Source organism: Cervus canadensis, chromosome 4 (assembly GCF_019320065.1).
Source record: "Cervus canadensis isolate Bull #8, Minnesota chromosome 4, ASM1932006v1, whole genome shotgun sequence".
NCBI lineage: Eukaryota > Metazoa > Chordata > Mammalia > Artiodactyla > Cervidae > Cervus > Cervus canadensis.
In genome coordinates this window covers 24755127-24776273 of record NC_057389.1, presented here as the reverse complement: position 1 = coordinate 24776273, position 21147 = coordinate 24755127, and positions in this window count along the sequence as shown.

Genomic DNA, 21147 nt, shown 5'->3' with positions numbered 1-21147 from the left:
GGCTTGCAAAGAATTGGATATGACTGAGCAACTGAGCACACATGCATCAGATTAACTAGGACAAAACATCACAATATTTTCCTTTCAATAATTTTAAATGTGTAAAAATAAATTATTCATTTTGAAGAAATGTATCAATCATTTCAATTTGACATCATCAAACTACTCTAAAACTATTACCTGCTCATTAAAAAAGAGTAGGGCCAAATTTCAGCTCTGTAAAAAAATGTAACCCACATTTATCTCTCCATACTTCTTTTTCAGAATCAAAGAGAAAAGTTCATTATCACTTTTCATGGTATAAAGTAATAATTAATGCATTAAAGACTCCACCTTCAGTTCCTTCCTTGTCTTGTCTCTAGATATTCAATATACTTAGTATATTTCCTTGCATATGTATATATCCTTGAAATACATGAAGTTACCCAAATCTAACATGGAAGTATGCCTAATATCTTTCCTTGGATATGTATATATCCTTAAAAAGCATAAAAATTACTTATAAATATTAAAGAATTGATATTAATCCTTCTTATATTCAACTTTATAATTCCACACTGATAATTACCATATGGATTAATACCATTAATAGAGTTTTCATATGAGAAATTATTTTAACAATTGAAAAATACATAATGGAGTAAAGTTTATATTAGCATTCATAATTTTATTTACAATTGCAATATTAATATCAAAACTTGTGAATTGTTATGTGTATGTCAAGCCAAGCAATCTGCTTTGTCACATATATACCTGATGATAGAGTCAGTATAAAAATCTAATTTCAATTATATAGAGATATATGTGGATTGAAAAAAAAAAAAACTTTGATCATTAAGAATTTTTAAAGGAACTGATATTTTCAAAAGACATCTTGCATATTACCTGGAAATTTGATTGGTAGGTTAGGGGCATAGCTATAATTGTGCTATATAAACAAACTTTTTCTGGTATAAGCTTCATTAAAAAATCCATAAGTGTGTCTTCCAAGATTTCACAATAGGTATTCTTTCTCTTCTAGTGAGAAAAATGATTTTTTTCCTTCCATGTACAACAATAAGTTATGAACCCTGTCATCATTTTAAAACATATCATATTTTCTTAGTTGTTTGACAGTATTTTCTTCAAATACATAACACAATATCAGATAATGGTGATAGAGTAACATTAAAACAGTATCAAATCCCACAAATCAAATATGTCTGCTGGAATATGGTACCACATTTCAACTCCAATGCATGACTATCATTGATAATAATAGAATTATGTGTTTCTAATGGTGTGTAATATCATTGGAAGTCTACTGAAAAACATTGGTATAATCATAAGCTATAAATCATATAAAAGCCAAAAGGCAGAGAAGGAAAGTAGATCAGTACCAAGGACAGAATATAAAATAATTTGTGCACTATATTTTAAAATATAGCCTTAATATTTCCCCTTTTTTTTTTTCTAATCTAGTGTTCTTACTTCTTTTGTAGCCTATAAGAGAGGAGTATACTAGAATCCATCTGCAGTGCAGGAGATCTGGGTTCAGTCCTTGGGTCGGGAACATCACCTTTGGAGAAGAATGGCAACCCAATCCATTATCCTTGCCTGGGAAATCCGATGGACAGAGGAGCCTGGTGGGCTACAGGCCATGGAGTTGCAGAAAGTTGGACATCATCTAGTGATTGAGCACGCATGCACACACTAATTACAGTGCTGCCATTTATCCCTGAAATGTTAATGTTTGCTTAACACAGCATCACAAGTGGTATTAATGTGTGGAAAAAAGTACCGGCAGGTTTGGAATTCATAAAAAGAAGGACAGTTCAGTTCAGTTCAGTTGCTCAGTCGTGTCCAACTCTTTGCGACCCCATGAATCGCAACACACCAGGCCTCCCTGTTCATCACCAACTCCTGGAGTTTACTCAAACCCATGCCCATTGAGTCGGTGATACCATCCAGCCATCACATCCTCTGTTGGCCCCTTCTCCTCCTGCCCCCAAACCCTCCCAGCATCACGGTCTTTTCCAATGAATCAGCTCTTCGCATGAGGTGGCCAAAGTACTGGAGTTTCAGCTTCAGCATCAGTCCTTCCAATGAACACCCAGGAATGATCTCCTTTAGGATGGACTGGTTGGATCTCCTTGCAGTCCAAGGGACTCTCAAGAGTCTTCTCCAACACCACAGTTCAAAAGCATCAATTCTTCGGTGCTCAGTTTTCTTCACAGTCCAACTCTCACATCCATACATGACCACTGGAAAAACCATAGCCTTGACTAGACGGACCTTTGTTGGCAAAGTAATGTCTCTGCTTTTTAATATGCTATCTAGGTTGGTCATCACTTTCCTTCCAAGGAGTGAGCATCTTTTAATTTCATGGCTGCAGTCACCATCTGCAGTAATTTTAGAGCCTACAAAATTGAAGTCTGACACTGCTTCCACTCTTTCCCCATCTATTTCCCATGAAGTGATGGGACCAGATGCCATGATCTTAGTTTTCTGAATGTTAAGCTTTAAGCCAACTTTTTCACTGTCTTCTTTTACTTTCATCAAGAGGCTTTTTAGTTCCTCCTCACTTTGTGCCATAAGGATGGTGTCATCTGCATATCTGACGTTATTGATATTTCTCCCAACAATCTTGATTCCAGCTTGTGCTTCTTCCAGCCCAGCGTTTCTCATGATGTACTCTGCATATAAGTTAAATAAGCAGGGTGATAATATATAGCCTTGACGTACTCCTTTTCCTATTTGGAACCAGTTTGTTGGTCCACGTCCAGTTCTAACTTTTGCTTCCTGACCTGCATATAGGTTCTCCAGAGGTGGGTTAGGTGGTCTGGTATTCCCCTCTCTTTCAGAATTTTCCACAGTTTATTGTGATTCACACAGTTGAAGGCTTTGGCATAGTCAATAAAGCAGAAATAGATGTTTTTCTGGAACTCTCTTGCTTTTTTTGATGATCTAGCTGATGTTGGCAATTTGATCTCTGGTTCCTCTGCCTTTTCTAAAACCAGCTTGAACATCTGGAAGTTCACAGTGCACATATTGGTGAAGCCTGCCTTGGAGAATTTTGAGCATCACTTTACTAGTGTGTGAGATGAGTGCAATTGTGCGGTAGTTTGTGCATTTTTGGGATTGCCTTTCTTTGGGATTGAAATGAAAACTGACTTTTCCAGTCCTGTGGCCACTGCTGAGTTTTCCAAATTTGCTAGCATATTGAGTGCAGCACTTTCACAGCATCATCTTTCAGGATTTGAAATAGCTCAACTGGAATTCCATCACCTCCACTAGCTTTGTTCGTAGTGATGCTTTCTAACTCCCACTTGACTTCACATTCCAGGGTGTCTGGCTCTAGGTGAGTGAACACACCATTGTGATTATCTGGATCGTGAAGATCTTTTTTGTACAGTTCTTCTGTGTATTTTTGCCACCTCTTCTTAATATCTTCTGCTTCTGATAGGTCCATACCATTTCTGTCCTTTATCGAACCCATCTTTGAATTAAATGTTCCCTTGGTATCTCTAATTTTCTTGAAGAGATCTCTAGTCTTTCCCATTCTATTGTTTTCCCCTAAATCTTTGCATTGATTGCTGAGGAAGGCTTTCTTATCTCTCCTTGCTATTCAGACAAGGATAGAGAAATTTTAATTCAGAAAATGAAGAAATACACCCATGTATCTATGAGCACCTTATCTTTGATATAAGAAGGCAAGAATATACAATGGGGAAAAGACAGTCTCATCAATAAGTGGTGCTGGGAAAACTGGAGAGCTATGTGTAAAAGAATGAAATTGGAACACTTAAAGAACTAAATATAAGACCCAAAATTATAAAACTCTTAGAGGAAAACATAGGAACAATACTTTTTGACATTAATAATTAATGTCATTGAATAAATAACAGCAAGATCCTCTATGACTCACCTCCTAGAGAAATGGAAATAAAAACAAAAAATTAAAGATTGGGTACTAATTAAATGTAAAAACTTTTGCATAGCAAGAGAAACTATAAACAAGCTGAAAAGACAACCCTGAGAACGGGAGAACATAATAGCAAATGAAAACTAAAAAGGATTTTATTGTTCAGTCACTCAGTCATGTAGGACCCTTTGCGACCCCCATGGACTGTAGCATGCCAGGATTCCCTGCCCTTCACTATCTCCCTTTCTCAAACTCATGTCCATTGAGTCAATGATGCCATCCAGCATCTCATTCTCTTTTGTCCTCTTCTCCTCCTGCCTTTAATCTTTCCCAGCATCAGGGTCTTTTCCAATGAATTGGTTCTTCACATCAAGTGGCCAAAATATTAGGGCTTTACTTTTGTCATCAGTCCTTCCAGTGAATATTCAGGGTTGATTTCCTTGGGACTCTCAAGAGTCTTCTCCAGCACCACGATCTGAAACTATAAATTTTTCAAGGCTCAGCCTTCTTTATGGTCCAACTCTCACATCCATACATGACTACTGGAAGACCATAGCTTTGACTATATGGACTTTCGTCAGCAAAGTGATGTCTCTGCTTTTTAATATACTGTCTGCATTTGTCATAGACATTCTTCCAAGGAGCAAGCATCTTATAATGTCATAGCTGCAGTCACCATCTGCAGTGATTTTGGTGCCCAAGAAAATAAAGTCTGCCACTATTTCCATTTCTTCCTCATCTATTTACCATTAAGTAATGGGGTCAGACGCAATGATCTTCATTTTTTGAATGTTGAGTTTTAAGCCAGCATTTTCATTCTCCTCTTTCACCTCCAACAAGAGGTTCTTTCTGCCATAAGGGTGGTGGCACCTGCATATCTGAGGTTATTTACATTTCTCCTGACCGTCTTGATTATAGCTTGTGCTTCATCCAACCTGGCATTTCACATGAAGTACTCTGCATATGAGAAGGCAATGGCAACCCACTCCAGTACTCTTGCCTGGCAAATCCCATGGATAGAGGAGCCTTGTAGGCTGCAGTCCATGGGGTCGCTAAGAGTCAGACGACTGAGCAACTTCACTTTCTTTTCACTTTCATGCATTGGAGAAGGAAATGGCAACCCACTCCAGTGTTCTTGCCTGGAGAATCCCAGGGACGGGGGAGCTTGGTGGGCTGCCGTCTATGGGGTCGCACAGAGTCGGACACGACTGAAGCGACTTAGCAGCAGCAGCAGCAACTCTGCATATAAGATAAATAAGCAATATACAGCCTTGATGTACATCTTTCCCAATTTGGAACTAGTTTCTTCCTTGTCCAATTCTAACTCTGTTTCATGACCTGCATACAGGTTTCTCAGGTAAGGAGATCTGGTATTCACATCTATTTAAGAATTTTTCACAGTTTGTTATGATTCGCATAGTCAAAGGCTTTAGGGTAGTCAATTAAGCAGGAGAAGATGTCTTTCTGGAACCCCATTTCTTTTTCTATGATCCGACAGATGTTGGCAATTTTATCTGTGTTTCCTCTGCCTTTTCTAAATCCAATTTGTACATCTGGAATTTTTCAGATCATGTACTGTTGAAGCCTAACTTGAAGGATTTTGAGCATTACCTTGCTACTATGTGAAATGAGTGCAGTTGTGTATAGTTTGAACATTCTTTGTCATTGCCCTTGTTTGGAACTGGAATGATAACGGACCTTTCCCAGTCCTGTGGCAACTGCTGAGTTTTCCAAATTTGCTGGCATATTGAGTGCAGCACTTTCACAGCATCATCTCTTAGGATTTAAAATAGTTCAACTAGAATTCCATCACCTCCACTAGCTTTGTTCACAGTGATACTTCTAAGGCTCACTTGACTTCTCACTCCAGGATGTCTGGCTCTAGGTGAGTGATCAAATCATCATGGTTAACTGGGTCATTAAGATCTTTTTTTAAAAAATATTTTTAATGTATTCTTCCCATCTCTTAACCTCTTTTGCTTCTGTTATGTCCATACCATTTCTGTCCTTTATTGTGCCCATCTTTGGATTAAATGTACCCTTAGTTTTTCTAATTTTCTTGAACAGGTCTCTAGTCTTTCCCCAAATATTGTTTTCCCCTATTTCTTTGCAATGTACACTTAATAAGCCTTTCTTAAATTTCCGTGTTATTCTTTGCAACTCTGCATTCAGATGGATATATCTTTTTTTTTTCCTTTGCTTTTTGCTTCTCTTTTTTTCCTCTGCTATTTATAAGGCCTTCTTAAACAATTATTTTCCATTTTTTGCATTTATTTTTCTTAGAGATGGTTTTGATCACAGTCTCCTGTACAACATTACAAATGTTACAAACCTCAATAGTCCTTCAGGCACTCTGTCTATCAGATCTAAACCCTTGAATCTGTTTTTCACTTCCACTGTGACAAAGGATTAATCTCCAAAATATACAAGCAGCTTATGCAACTCAATTCCAGAAAAAACAAACAAATCAATCAAAAAGAGGGCAGAATATCTAACAGACATTTATCCAAAGAAGACTTGAAGATGGCTAATAAACACATGAAAAAATGCCCAACATCACTCATTATTCAGTTCAGTTCAGTTCAGTTGCTCAGTCGTGTCCGACTCTTTGCGACCCCATGTATCTCACTCACTATTAGAGAAATAGAAATCAAAACTACAATTAGGTATCACCTCATACTGGTCAGAATGGCCAACACCAAAAAATGTATAAATATTAAATGTTGAAGACTTGGAGAAAAGGGAACTCTCTTACCCTTTTGGTGGGAATGTAAATTGATATAGCCATTATGAAAAACAGTATGGAGATTCCTTAAAACAACAACAACAAAACAACTAGGCATAAACTATCATAACCAACAATCCCATTTTTGGGCATATACCCTGAAGTAACCATAATTGAAAAAGACACATGTACCCCTATGCAGCACTATTTACAATAGCTAAGATATGGAAGTAACCTAGATGTCCATTGACACAGCAATGGATAAAGAAGCAATGGTACATATATAAAATGGAGTATTACTCACCCATAAAAAGGAACTCCTTTGAGTTAGTTCTAATCAGGTGGATGAAACTAGAGCCTATTATACCCAGTGAAGTAAGTCAGAAAGAGAAAAACAAATATCATATATTAACACAGATGTATGGAATCTAGAAAGCTAGTACTAATGAACTTATTTGTAGGGCAGCAATGGAGACACAGACTTAGAGAAGAGATCTGCGGATACAGTGGGGGGAGGGGAGCGGGGCGCAAATTGAGAGAGTAGCGTTGAAACATACATATTACCATATGTAAAATAGACGGCCAGTGGAGGTTTACTGCATGGCTCAGGGGGCTCACATTTGGTGCTTTGTGACAACCTAGAGGAGTGGCAGCTCAGACGGTAAAGCATCTGTCTGCAATGCTGGAGACCCGGGTTCGATCCCGGGGTCAGGAAGATCCCCTGGAGAAGGAAATGGCAACCCACTCCAGTATTCTTGCCTGGAAAATCCCATGGACAGAGGAGCCTGGTAGGCTACAGTCCATGGGGTCGCAGAGTCAGACATGACTGAGCCACGTTACTTTAGAGGAGTGGGAAGAGGTGGGAGGTGGGAGGGAGGTCCAAGAGGGAGGGAACATATGTATACCTATGGCTGATTCACATAATGTATGGCAGAAAACAATACAGTATTGTCAAGTAATTATCCTCCAATTAAAAATAAATAAACAAAAAAGAAAATGGAGAAATAGGTAACTGCAAAAGGATTAACTGTAAGTAATCATTAACGAAGTGAATTATAACAAAGTAAACTTGCAACTTAAAATTAAATTTAACAAATAATCCATAATGGAAAAATGGTCACAGGGCAATCAATGCATGTTGAGTTATAAATACTATTATCTAAATATCACCTCATGAATTAGAAGTCAGAATTTTAGAATTTATTTCTAACATCACAGTTTTTCCATTAGAAGGCAAAGTTTTATTTTCATTTTAATATTCCTTTCCATTTCTCTTGTATAATGTTTCCTTTATATTTGTCTTCAAAACATACATACATTCCTATTTCTCTCCCAACCAGTTTAATCTCATAATTGACCCTAATTGGACCCATAAGTTTACTTCCAGACTCATTCTTATTATTCACTATAGGCATAGTCTGTTGGTAAGGTAGGAGGTATCAAAATAGAACTATAAGATTATATAAATTATGAACAACTCTCTTCTATTCTTTTAGAAGCTTCCAAAGAGATGGTATTTCCCCATCCATACTTCCTTCTAACTTCCATTTTCATAGCTACTCGTCATTTTGCCTGAGTTGTATTTAAGGTTTCTCAAGCACTTTGATGTCAAAGAGTGTCCCTGAAACTCAGTCACTTGATAAAGTTTACTTCTTTTTCTCTACCACATCCCTGAAGATTCTTGTGTTACTAAAATTAGCATTTTAACACTGATTCTCTAGTAACACGTGGCTACAATTTGTCAGCTGATACAAGTTACAATTTGTCAGCTGATACAAGTTACAAATTTCTCAAGAGAATGGCATGAATGGTGAAGAGGAAGGGCCAAGGCACATCACGTGTTACCAGAGAATACTTAATGCAGGATTGTGACGTGAGCTCTCATTGGCTTAATGGGTTGTAGCATGGCACTTGGGAGCTTACTGCCTGAGAATATGCAATTAATGTGTTGTACTAGTTCTCACTACTGGGACTTTAAATCTGCTATCAGAAAGTGGGAAAACTGTATAGTAGGAGGATACTATAGTGGCATAGATTTTTAGAACAATACTTGAAGAAAACAGCCCTATGACCAACTGGTACCTGGTATTGTATAGCAGATGATTCAGATATACTTATACCTGCCTAAGAATTAATAGATATCTTCATACTTTTGAGATGAACAAAAGAAAGTCTCTCACAGTGTGCATTACTATATGTATAAAGATAATATACTAGTTGGTAAGAATATGGACTCAGTGGCAGACTGTCTGTGAAAACTGACTCTTTCACACTTTATCTATGATACTTTGAACAAGGTTACTTTATATACTTATCATTTTCTTTTCTGTAATCTGGAGTTCTTGCTGCTACCCACTTCAGAGAATTATTCAAAGTTTGAATGACTGTTAAAGGATTGAAAAAGGACCTTTTCCACACCAAGTACTATACTTGTTTGAAACTACAGGAAAGTAAGTTTTGCCTATTATTTATTTTAAATAACAAAGTGAGGAGGCATTGCTATCACCTGTGACATACCCAAATCCGGCACACGACTGTGACTTGACTGCACTAAAATTCCTGTTCTTAATGGCATATTCAGAAGTTCATTTGCAAACACAATGTATGGATTTTTCACTTCAGTGCTTTTCACTGAAAATTTTTACGTGGAATAGAATAGAAGAGCTCAGAGACACAAATTCCCAATCTGATTGCCCATCTTATTAAAAAGCCTAGCTCCTGTATTATAAACTCACATGGTTGAAAACTAAAGCTACAAAAATTGCAAAGAAGGATATTATGTACCGCCACTTACCTGAAGCTGCTACAATGATGATTCATAAGAGAAATCTTAAGAATTTCAGTAGAATATATATATATATAATCTCAAAAGCTCTTTCCACTTGTGACAAGTCAGTCAGAGTAGACACAGTCCATGCTGTATTAATTTTGATGATCGTAATGATTGGAACACAGGTGTTTGGTAGCCAAACAGGGATTAAACTCCCATTAGAGGTGATAGATGAATGACCCTGGAACATCACATTATCTGTATATTTATAGCAGTGGTAATGAAGGTAATGAATTTCATTCATTCAATATAATACATCTTATATACAAGAATCCCTGAGGTATTTATGTACTATGTTACATCTTATTTTCTTGATTTACTGACTTCTAGAAAAACTACTATGTTTTATTTTGCCTGGTTATAATTTTCAACAGCTTGTAATAAAAACATTTCCAAGTTAATACCATTTATTATTCTCCCTTTTGGCAAAATACATTCAATAATTACTTGTGAAATATTTATTATATGAGGTATATGTATTAACTGATGCTGAAGCTGAAGCTTCAATACTGTTGCCAACTGATGCGAAGAGCTGCTCATTGGAAAAGACCTTGATGCTGGAAAAGATAGATGGCAGGAGGACAAGGGGATGATATAGTATGAGATGATTGGATGGCATCACTGACTCAATGGACATGAGTTTGAGCAAGCTCTGAGAGATGGTGAAGGACAGGAAAGCCTACCATGCTGCAGTCCATGGGGTCGCAATGAGTTGGACATCACTGAGCAACTGAACAACACATTAAATATGTTAATGGTATATATTCCAAATTTTGATAATATATTTTTATCTCATATAAGTCTCCATCAGCTTTGATTCATACCATTGTTTTAAACACCATTAACAATAAAAGGAAGGGCTTCCCAGGTGGCACAGTAGTAAAGAATCCATTTGTCTATGTAGGAGACACAAGAGACGCAGGTTCGATTCCTGGGTTGGGAAGATAGATCCATTGGAGTAGGAAATGGCAACCTGCTTCAGTATTCTTGCTTGGAAAATTCCATGGACAGACCTGGTGGGCTACCGTCCACAGGGTTTCACAGAGACAGACCCAAAAGAGACTGTATGACACACAAACACATGAATACAATACACAAGAATAAGAGGAACAAACACCCTCCCGAAACCAAAACAAGCTACAGAACATAATGTAAGGCACGCAGTCGTGTCCAAGTCTTTGTGACCCCATGGCCTGTAGCCTGCCAGGCTTCTCTGTCAATGGGATTCTCTAGGTATAGGGCACATTCAAATGTCTAAATATCTGGTAGAATAAAATGTGAAAATATTTGATTAGCAAAATTGATAAACTTACAAGTTTCATCCATATTGTCACAAATAATAAAATTTTATGTTTTCTAATGGCTGAAAAATATGCCATTGTATATACATACTGTTTTTTTTTTTTTTATCCATTCATCTGTTTACAGACACATAACTTTCTCTTTCTTGGCTATTGTGAGTAATACTGCAATGAACATGGAATACAGATAATTCTACATGATCCTGTTTTCATTTCCTCTGGATATACTCAGAAGTGGGATTGTTGGATCATATGATATATTAATTTTATGATATTAAATCTGGCATGATTTTAGAAATACTAAAGTTAGTTTGAAGTTATCTTATTCTACTTAAGATAAACAAGTGAATATTTATGTGGTGTGGGGAATAGGGGAAGGAGGTTGGGAAAATAGGCACGATAAATAACATTTTTAGTCCAGACAGCAGAATAAGAGGAATTACTTGGGGAATGCTTAGATTTATAAATTCTAGACCAAAAGTTATGTCTCAAACAAAAAAACAATAACAAAAAAAAAAAAAACCTCAGCCAATATGTGGTCACCATTATATCTTTTGAACTCAAAGTTAACCATTTTAGGAAGGAATACTATGTGATGACAATTAACAAAGGTTTCTTTCTGAGTCCTTTCAATTTTTCATTTTCTCAGAAAGTGATAAAATTTGAAATTATATATATATATATATATACATATATATATATATATATTATTATGTATATCTGGGCCAGAGAAGCCTGGTGGGCCACTGTCCATGGGGTTGCACAGAGTGTGGGACATGATTGGGCACACACACACACATACATACACAAGAATAAAAGGGACAAATACCCTCACCAAACCCAAAACAAGCTATAGAATACAGTGATAGTTGCTCAGCTGTGTACAGAGCTAGTTGCTCAAATTTATATATTTATAAAGCATTTAGAAGAGTGTATTTATGCATATTTATATATTTTAAAAACTTTATATATGTATATTTAAAAGACTTTATTTATGTATTTGTGTGTGTATATATATATATATGTATGTGAAAATCTATCTTTGCAAAACAGTATATAAGAAGAGGGAGAGAAAAATTTTTTTTTTTTTTTTTTTTTTTTTTTAAGGAATTTTTTTTTTTTTTTTTTTTTTATTATTTTTTTTTTCCAGTGGGTTTTGTCGTACATTGATATGAATCAGCCATGGATTTACATGTATTCAGATTGGGAGAGAAAAATTTTTAAATGTAATCTTGGTCCATGCTTTTAATGTAATGCAAGTGTCAGGGGCCCAGAAGTTGGCTGACAAGAGTCTGTAGAGGTGAGTCTGGAGCAAGCTATTTTATGCTGGTTATATTCAGATGGTGGGAAATAGAAGTAGACGACATTTAGCTACTTTCTGCTGCATTTAGTACATCAAAGGAAAAATCCTATTACCCTCAAGAATATAACTAAGCCAGAAATCTTTCCCTTGAAACCAGTCAAGAAGAATCCATAATGGTAGGTCCATAGAGACCTATGAGATGTAAAGACCTATGAGATGTTTGGTACAAGAATATTAGACTGCTGTTATTGGCATGATGTTATTGGCTCTGTTTAAAAGAGGTATAAATCAGTCTGGCTCTTGCTGGATTTTATGCTAAGGGATATAAAGGGTAACAACATTAGTTGAGAGAGGACAAGAAGAGTGAATCAGATATATCTTGATAAAATATTTTTTAAATTGTGTAAAAAAGACAAAAACATCTTGAGTCAACAGCATTATGTCTAGTTCTAAAACCTTAGCTCTTTGGAATCTGTATATATACATAAATTACATCAATTTATGAAAAAGTTAATTAGAACAAGTTTCTTAAATTCCAAGCCCAATACACTACATTGCCCTATAAATTGATTAAGACAACATTGATTTTTTTGTAGCAACACAAAATATATTTTCAGAACCTTGCTAGATGCTGTAGTTAAACAATGAAATATAAGATATAAGTTGTATCTTCTAGAATTTTAGGTTTTCATTGGCAAAAAATAAACTGAAAATATGTAGTATCAAATAAGTTTTTTTAAAAAATTTATAAGTTTAGAATAACATGATATACTTTTTATTGGAAAGAAGGACTGGAATCAACTGAAATTACAGAATTTTTAAGAGTTTTCGTTAAAGGAAAATATACACGAAGAGAAAATAGACAGAGTCTATTGAATAGTGACTGAAACTACAGGAAGAAAAGCGCAGGATGAGAAACATTCCAGGTCATTGCTGTCGTGATTATTGAAAGTAGCAGTTTGTGAGACAATATGAAGACTAAAGACTTCTGACTAAACGTATTAGAAATTTTGGCAAAACACATACAGTGAGATCAGGGGATATTCTGTTTGAATGCCAAGAAAGGTAATTTTAAGTTAGCAAATTAGGAACTAAAAGGTTTTTAAAGTTTATTTCTTCAGTTGTGCACATATATGACTTTACAAGAAACACCTCCATGTTGAAAGATGTGTTTAGGAAAGGTTACTGCTGCTAACCGGGTTTCTCTCACACAGTCAGGGTTACAAGTGTGAAGATTTTACTGCTAACAGTAGTGTTTTAATTTTATTATCAAGACAGTCCCTATTATGTTTCCAACTAGCTAAACCAAGTTGTTGCCTCAGTACTTGATCCTGTGCCCTATTGTTTTAAGAGTATTGACCATGTATTCATTCTGTCAGCCTTCCTTTCCTCAGGTTTTAAGTTTCCCCCCTAGTTCTCACACGGTAAGAAGTCTTCTACGTGTTCTTAGATTTTGATAATACTACAGGTTGGACTTTGAAATCTCTAAGCTTTGATTGTTGAGATTAATCAATATTTCCAGTTAGTTCCCTTTGACCAAATTCTTGTCTATAAGATTTCTTAGAGTTATCTTATAAATATTTTAAGCTTTCCTTTGAAAATTAGAAGTGAATCTTTCTGGTTTCAGCATCTCCCTAACACTGCCCTTTCCCACTAAAATAGTTGGAAAGCCCCAACTTTGCCATTAGATCTGCTCATTTTGCAATAGAAACATGTAAATAGTATACTAACGCATATATATGGAATTTAGAAAGATGGTAACGATAACCCTATATGCAAAATAGAAAACGTTTTTGGAGAAAAGTTTTAAACTTTAAAGTACAAAAAAGAACTTTCTGGAGGAATAAAATACTTTTTTCTAAAAAGCAAAGAACATGGCAAATTCAATTGTAATAACTGTGTTTAAGAACTAGTTAAACATAGGGCCTAGACCAAACTTGTTGCCCAAATGTGTCACTAACAGGACAAATATGTATGTAGTTATGATGTTACTTTGCTAATTAATGTCACCCTGTGATAATACTGCAGGCATAAAGTGAATATACTATATAAATTTATATTAAAGGGTGTAAAGAAGGTTGCAGTTAGAATGCTGCAACTGGGGGAAGATGTATGCACCAATAAGACACTGATGCTGGGTATATACAGTTCTGTATAGCTTGTTTCCTGGTGGCTCAACCATAAAGAAGAACCTGCCTTGCAATGAAGGAGACATGGGTCGGATCCCTGGGTCAGGAAGAACCCCCAGAGAAAGAAACGGCAACTCACTCAAGTATTCTTCCCTGGAGAACTCCAAGGACAGAGGAGCCTGGTGGGCTACAGTCCATGGGATCACAAAGAGTTGGACATGACTTAGCAATTGAACAACAACAGCAAATAGCTTGTCTCATCCAGACAAGACCAAATCCGCAACACGTTCCAATCTTATGATTTGTGAAATGGCTTTATCTCAAAACTATTTTACTGACCTAAGGAAAATTGTGCCTACTTTGATTGAAAAGGAAAATTACTCTAAGATAACATACATAGTAGTCCAGGACAGTTCCAATAGAACTGGGGTATCTTGTCACGCTAGTTATACTGTATCTGAATGGCTAATTCAAAGAAAATTCAGATGATGGTCACTATTGGAATGGCATAATATTCACTAGGGAAAATGAGGGATCACTGACTTATTGCCAGTTGGCATGGAAGTCTAGGTCCCCATTTGGTCCCATTGGTACCCAAAGGGTATCTTGCTACTTCTGGGCAGGAGTGAGACTTATGGCTCATCACTGTTCTTTTGCTGATTCTACTGTGACTAGAAGTTTAGATGCGCCTTGTAATTGTTTTGCTTGTGACCTCTACTGAAACCACAGGGGAAGACCTCAGTAGTTGTGGGGGTATGGTGAAAAAGTCCACCTCTAGACTAGGCCTCCTCTGACACCTCCTAGCAGGGATACACCGGAGGCCTCTTCACTTCCAGGTGCCCATGGAAGTCCAAGCACTTGCTGCAGTCTCTACGGACACCTAGGGGAGGGAGGGATCATTAATGCTTGGCAACGGCTAACGTCCTAGCTCCAATCTTGGCCTTCTCTGGCATTACCCACTGTAGGGATTGAAGTCTTTCATTAAAATCTTTTGGAGTACAATTATGGGCTTCTCAATTAGCCTTGGAGTAAGCTGGGTAGGCACATGAGTTTTTCAGTCTTTTGTTGGAGTAGAGTGATTATTATCTATTATCTAGACTTTTCTGTCTTAAAAGACTCTCCCTTTCCTGTTTCTTCAGCTGGAGAAAGCTGGCTTTTGTTTGGCCTGTTTAGTGTGAACTTATTGGCATTCCCAGATCACTTACTGATATAGCAATTAGTCTGGGATATACAAAGCAGGAAAAGAAACAAAAACAAATAGTTACCACTGCATTTTTCCTTGGATCCCAAAATCCCTAACCAATTCACCTTTTTCTCTCTACCTTTTAGAGTCTTATGTTTTATTGCTATTATTTATATAGTTTTAGCTTGAATGTCTATAGTTTTTAATTGTACTCTGGAGGACAAAAAGGGAAAAGTACATCTATTCCATCTTCCTGGAAGTGAAAATCTTATTTATTTTTTAAAAAAACAAAAAATAATCAGCTTAATCTTTTAGGTAACCACACTGGTCTGACATGATCTCAAGCTCACTTCACAGTGTCTTTTAAAAAATGTGCCAAATAAGTAGATTAATTCACTAATTATTGATTTGATAAAGTTTGATCAGTTTATTAATCCTTAGCTATTCTTTGCATAAAATACTGATTGGCTTTGTAAACAGATCTTTACAAATCACTTTAAAATTAATTTGGTTAGTAATTAAAACTGGTGATGAAGAATATACACATAAAACTACAGCATAAACAAACCAAAACAAACAAACAATTCAGTAGAAAACAAGTATCCTAAATTTGGGGGACTAGCCATTTAAATTGTAGGATACAATTTTTAGTAGTAATGCTACAGATGATTCAACTTAGAAATTAATAAGGCAGTCCCTGAAAAACTTTGCTAAATTACTGAAGAAGTTCAAATCTGACAGAGAGAGTGATGCCAAAGCTTTACTGAGGAGAGTCAATAGTCATGTCATGAAAAATAATGGGAAAAAAGAGAGGTTTAAATTAAATATAATTGAGAATTATATGTGATTTTCTACACATATATATATATATTATTTTATTTATATAGTCAACATTTTATATTTTCAGATTGGCCAATACATTTTTGGAGTGATCTTTCATTGGGAAAATAGTGTTCATTTTATGTTTGTTATATATGTATAAGCAACATGAAATGCTGAATTTTGCTTCAAATAGTTTCCTAAACCTACAGTATATTTACTTTGTCCATAGAATTTATTAATTTTAAAAGTTGTTAGTTTTTAAAAGCAGCAATACAATGGAATTACTAAATTATTTTGTTTAGGTTTTCTTTTCTGAAACTAAATCTACCTGTTTGAAAATTATTTCTATTTAAATGTGCAGATGAAAAGTTTCACATATTTTTAAAATAATACAATTTTCTCCAGAGTCATCCATTCAGTTCTACAGATTTAGTAACAGACTTTGTCTCTGATAACTCTTTTTCCTATGTGCCTATCATGTTTATTTATGAAAATGTGCAATTGATATCTTATAGGATTTTTTCTATGCATGTGTGGATATTTATTTCTCATGGCCTTTAGAAACGTTCACACTGTTCATAATGTTGGTACTTTATTTTAGATTTCTATTCTAAACAATAGAATTGATTGATAGATAAAAGTAAGAACTATTATTTTGTTATGCACAAGACTTTACATGTATTATCTCATTTAGTTCTCACAATAATTCTAGGAAATTAAAACTATTTTTATGTCCTTTTTCAGATGAGACACTTGAGGCTAAAATGAAAAAAAAATATATATATATATATGATGCAATGTATCCAATGACACACAGCTGTATGTTTCTAGGCTAAAGGCAAATAAACCCCATTTATTCAATTTTGAATGAAGTTTAGGACAGTATGTAATAGAAAGAAATAATTAAAGGATTGCCTTTTGCAACACTGATCACTGATGTGTAAAATTAATTTTTGTGTCAAAATGTCAATGATGTGTGTTCAAGTTGGGGTATATGAAGACAGAGAGGAAATATAGGCAAGGAAGACAGTGATCCTTACTCATGCTATATGAACTGATTTTTAAGGCCATAGTCACATTTCCTGGAGGCAATGATTTTAATGAAGAGATCTATATATGACAGGACTGATTACAATAAATAAATGCTTATTAGACATAAATTGCTCTATATTCAAATGAGTAATCAGTTCCTGCCAGAATTGAGTTAGGTTTTATTATTATTAGTCTTATTTTAGAAATGAAGGAATTAAGGTAAAAGGCTGCTCTGTAAGCTGGCCAGGTTTATACTAACAGGAGTTTAATTTTTGAACTGTGACTCTGGCTCCATGTTCTGTATTTTTCAGCCACTGTACTGCTCTATGCATGGTTATTTGCTCTAAAAAGCAAAAAAAAAAAAGTTCTGTTTGCCCTGATTGCCCCTGTTGTTTAGCTATGAGGATGATAAATAGGACACTTAGAAGTGGTGTTTTTCCCCATTGGGTCCTAAAAGTCTGAGTGACTTTATAACAATGATAGTGTAACCTTTAGGAACTGAAATCTTTAAAAGGATATTATGAAAATATCAAAATTGAAGTGTAATTCCTTGAGAATTAGAGATCAGAACCACATACTCTGCCCTTCTGGGAATCTTTTGATAGGGCTTTACTCAAACTCAGGGTAAACATTTATAGCAGCTCTGAGTTCTCTGGGACTGTCCCTTGCTTTCCAATTTGATGGAAGTTTAAATGAATTTTTAACACTTAGATTTTTTAAAAAGACATGGACAAAATATGTAAATATATTTCTCTATGCATATCATAAATTCATTTCACATCACTTCTCTGGGCTCATAGCAGGCAGAGTGCCATTTTGAATTTGGCTCTGATATGAATGTAGACTCTGATCTTCTGTATAAAAATTAGTGATTGATGGGCACTTTATATTAATTAATGTATTTGCCTCCAATAAATGTGTTTCCAACAACTCTCTGGTGCTAGATGTTAAAAGAAATTGGAATTTTCAAACTATTATACTGATGGTTGCCTTCTGATAACCTCTATTTTCTAATTGGAGACTGAGTTGTGATTAATGAAGATGGTGGTTTAATGCTTCATCTTTCCTTTAATAGCTGGAACTAATGGCAATTTCATGTCCCTGCTGCTTTGACCGGTAGAATGTACCAGAAATAGAAAAACTTCAAAACGTCAGATTTATAAGACAAATTTTGAGGGGATCTAAAACTAATTTTCAAAAGCATAATTTATAAACTTTCTTTCCTTTATTTTAGTCTAGCATTTAATTGGCAAAAGAGGAAAAATCACTTCATGTATACATATAGTTTTGTTTCTCTTGTTCACTAATTATATAGACTATTTTGAATCTACTGAAAAAAGTGCTTTAGTTTATGCATGTTACATTGTTCTTCCCACAATGAAAACTTTGTCCTATTATTTAAATATTGCTATAAATATTTAAGACAGTTTCCTGTTAGTACTACTTTTCTTTCTCAACATTTCTTAATCCTATAATTACCAAGTTTTAACTAATTGCATTAACATAGCTTTTCTGACTATAGCTTGTTGCCACCATAGGATATCATGCTTTTGAAGAATCAATCCTTAGTGCCATGCCATGTTCTAAGGTACTCTTTCAATAAAGCATTAATAATCATGTCTATTTTTCTTGAAATGACAATGAATGCTTCAGAATCTGTCTCTAGTGGAGGACAGACAATTTGAATGGATAAGATATGGCAGGGGAGTCATAGGTGACCTGTCTTAAAATGTTCTCTATATATCTGGCACATCATAATTCACTAGGGTTTATTTGAAAGGCTTGGGTGTACTAAAGGTAATTTATATGAATACCTCTTCATTGTACTTTGTCTATTCCAGTGCATACTAATTATTTTATCCCTTGCCTTCACAATATCCAATGCATATTTTGTGCCTGAGAGAGAGCTCACTGTGACTTTAGAAGAAGCCTTTATCATTTGAATTTTGGGGACGTTTTGCGATGATAAAAATTAGTCTAAATTGAGATTAAACACTAATGATTAACATTTTTGTCATTAATTTTCCTTTTATAAAACAATTTTATTTTAATAGAAACCTCCAGTACATTTTCAGAAAGCAATGCCTGATATACAAATTCTTGTCACTGTATTAAGGCCAAATTAGTAACAATAAATGACAACTTCTACTTATCTGTGGCTGTTGTTCAGTCGTTAAGTCATGTCCGACTCTTTGCGACCCCATGGACAGTAGCCTGCCAGTCCACGGGATCTTGTCCACAGGATTTCCCAAGCAAGAATATTGGAATGGGTTGCCATTTCCTTCTCCAGGGTATCTTCCCAACCCAGGGATTGAACTTGTGTCTCCTGCATTGTAGGTGGATTCTTTACCACTGACCCACCTAGAAAGCCCACTCATCTATTACTCTGTGGTAAAATTTTATTTTTATCATAAAATTATGCTCATTATTTCCCTATAACTGAATGTTAATTCTAGAAAAAAGAAAGACCCTGATATAAATTTACAATATATTAGAGATAGCATTCAATAAAGATCTGATCATGCTTTTACATAAAACATAGAAACAAGATTTTGCTGTTAAGGTCAAAAGATACATTCCATCTCTATTTCAATGTTTTCATTATTAATCTCATATGCCTTTTTTTTTTTCAGAAATCACGGTTTCTGTTTATCATTTCAGCTTGAGCTTACATCCTAAAAGTGTTTTGTTTAAACTTCAAGTTTGCATAGCATGGCCCATAAACTTGATAACATTAAGCATTATTATATCAATGATGTCTATGTTGATAACCATTATATTATGCATTTCCTTGTGGAATGTATATTAAATAATGAAGTTATTTGAGAAGTTTTCAACATTGACTAATTTTTAAAATGTGCCATACTGACTGCTCTTCACAACTGTTTCTTTAAAGTTGCATAGAACACATGGAAATGGTTGGGTGTGTCTTTTATGATGGAGAAGGACTGGATAGGGGAACCTTCTATAAATATCAGTCCAAGGAAGGTAAAAAGAATGTGAAACTCTCTGAGCAATCAAACCATTGATCATCTATAGGAGTCTAGCTCCACTGTTTACTTTCAAAGCTTTGAACAGGTCAGGGAGGACAGCAATTAAGGACAGTCTGCAATATTTAAGACATACAATCTGCTGACAAGTATACTTTCAAAGTTAGGACTGTGGCTCTGAATTCAATAGGCACATTTGTGAGGTAACAGCATTAGATTCAAAATGCTTTGTTTTGACATTTAATGTTATTTTCATTTAAGAAATATTTATTGAACATCTACCATTTATAAAATACTAAAGGGAAAGATTAAATAAAAAACAACTTCAGCCTATTGATTTCCTTTACAGTAGGAGTATAAACATAAACTTATAAATAAGTGCATTTTAAGGTAGAACAGGATAACAACAAGAAAAGAGTAAGTATTAATAAATGCCTTTGGAATAAAAGGAAAGGAAAAAACTAATTCAGAAAATATGCTTTTAGGTCAAGTCTTCAGGTCAAACATTAATAGGTTGAAATTATAGGTATTTTAAATCTGGTACCATTTTGGACTGAGCAGAGGGAGACCAATGTAAGAAAAGTAAAGGGGAAATGTGGTAACAGCACATTTTTAAAAATTTTTTTTTAATGCTCAGGATACCATATCAGAAGTAAGTAAGGTAGACCTAGGACTCACAGTTCCATTCAGTACAGTAGCTAATCATAGTTGTATCTACATACAGTGGGCAGAAAAACAGCTCCCTAAAGATGTCCTAATCCTTGGAACTTGTGAATGTTACATTACATGGCAAAAAGGCATTAAGATTGCACGCAAAATCATGGTTACTAATTATAAGCATTTTCAATGGGGAAGTTATCCTGGATTATTTAGCTGGATCTAAGTTAATCACTGGTGTCATCAAAATATGCAAGGGTCAGGGGGACCA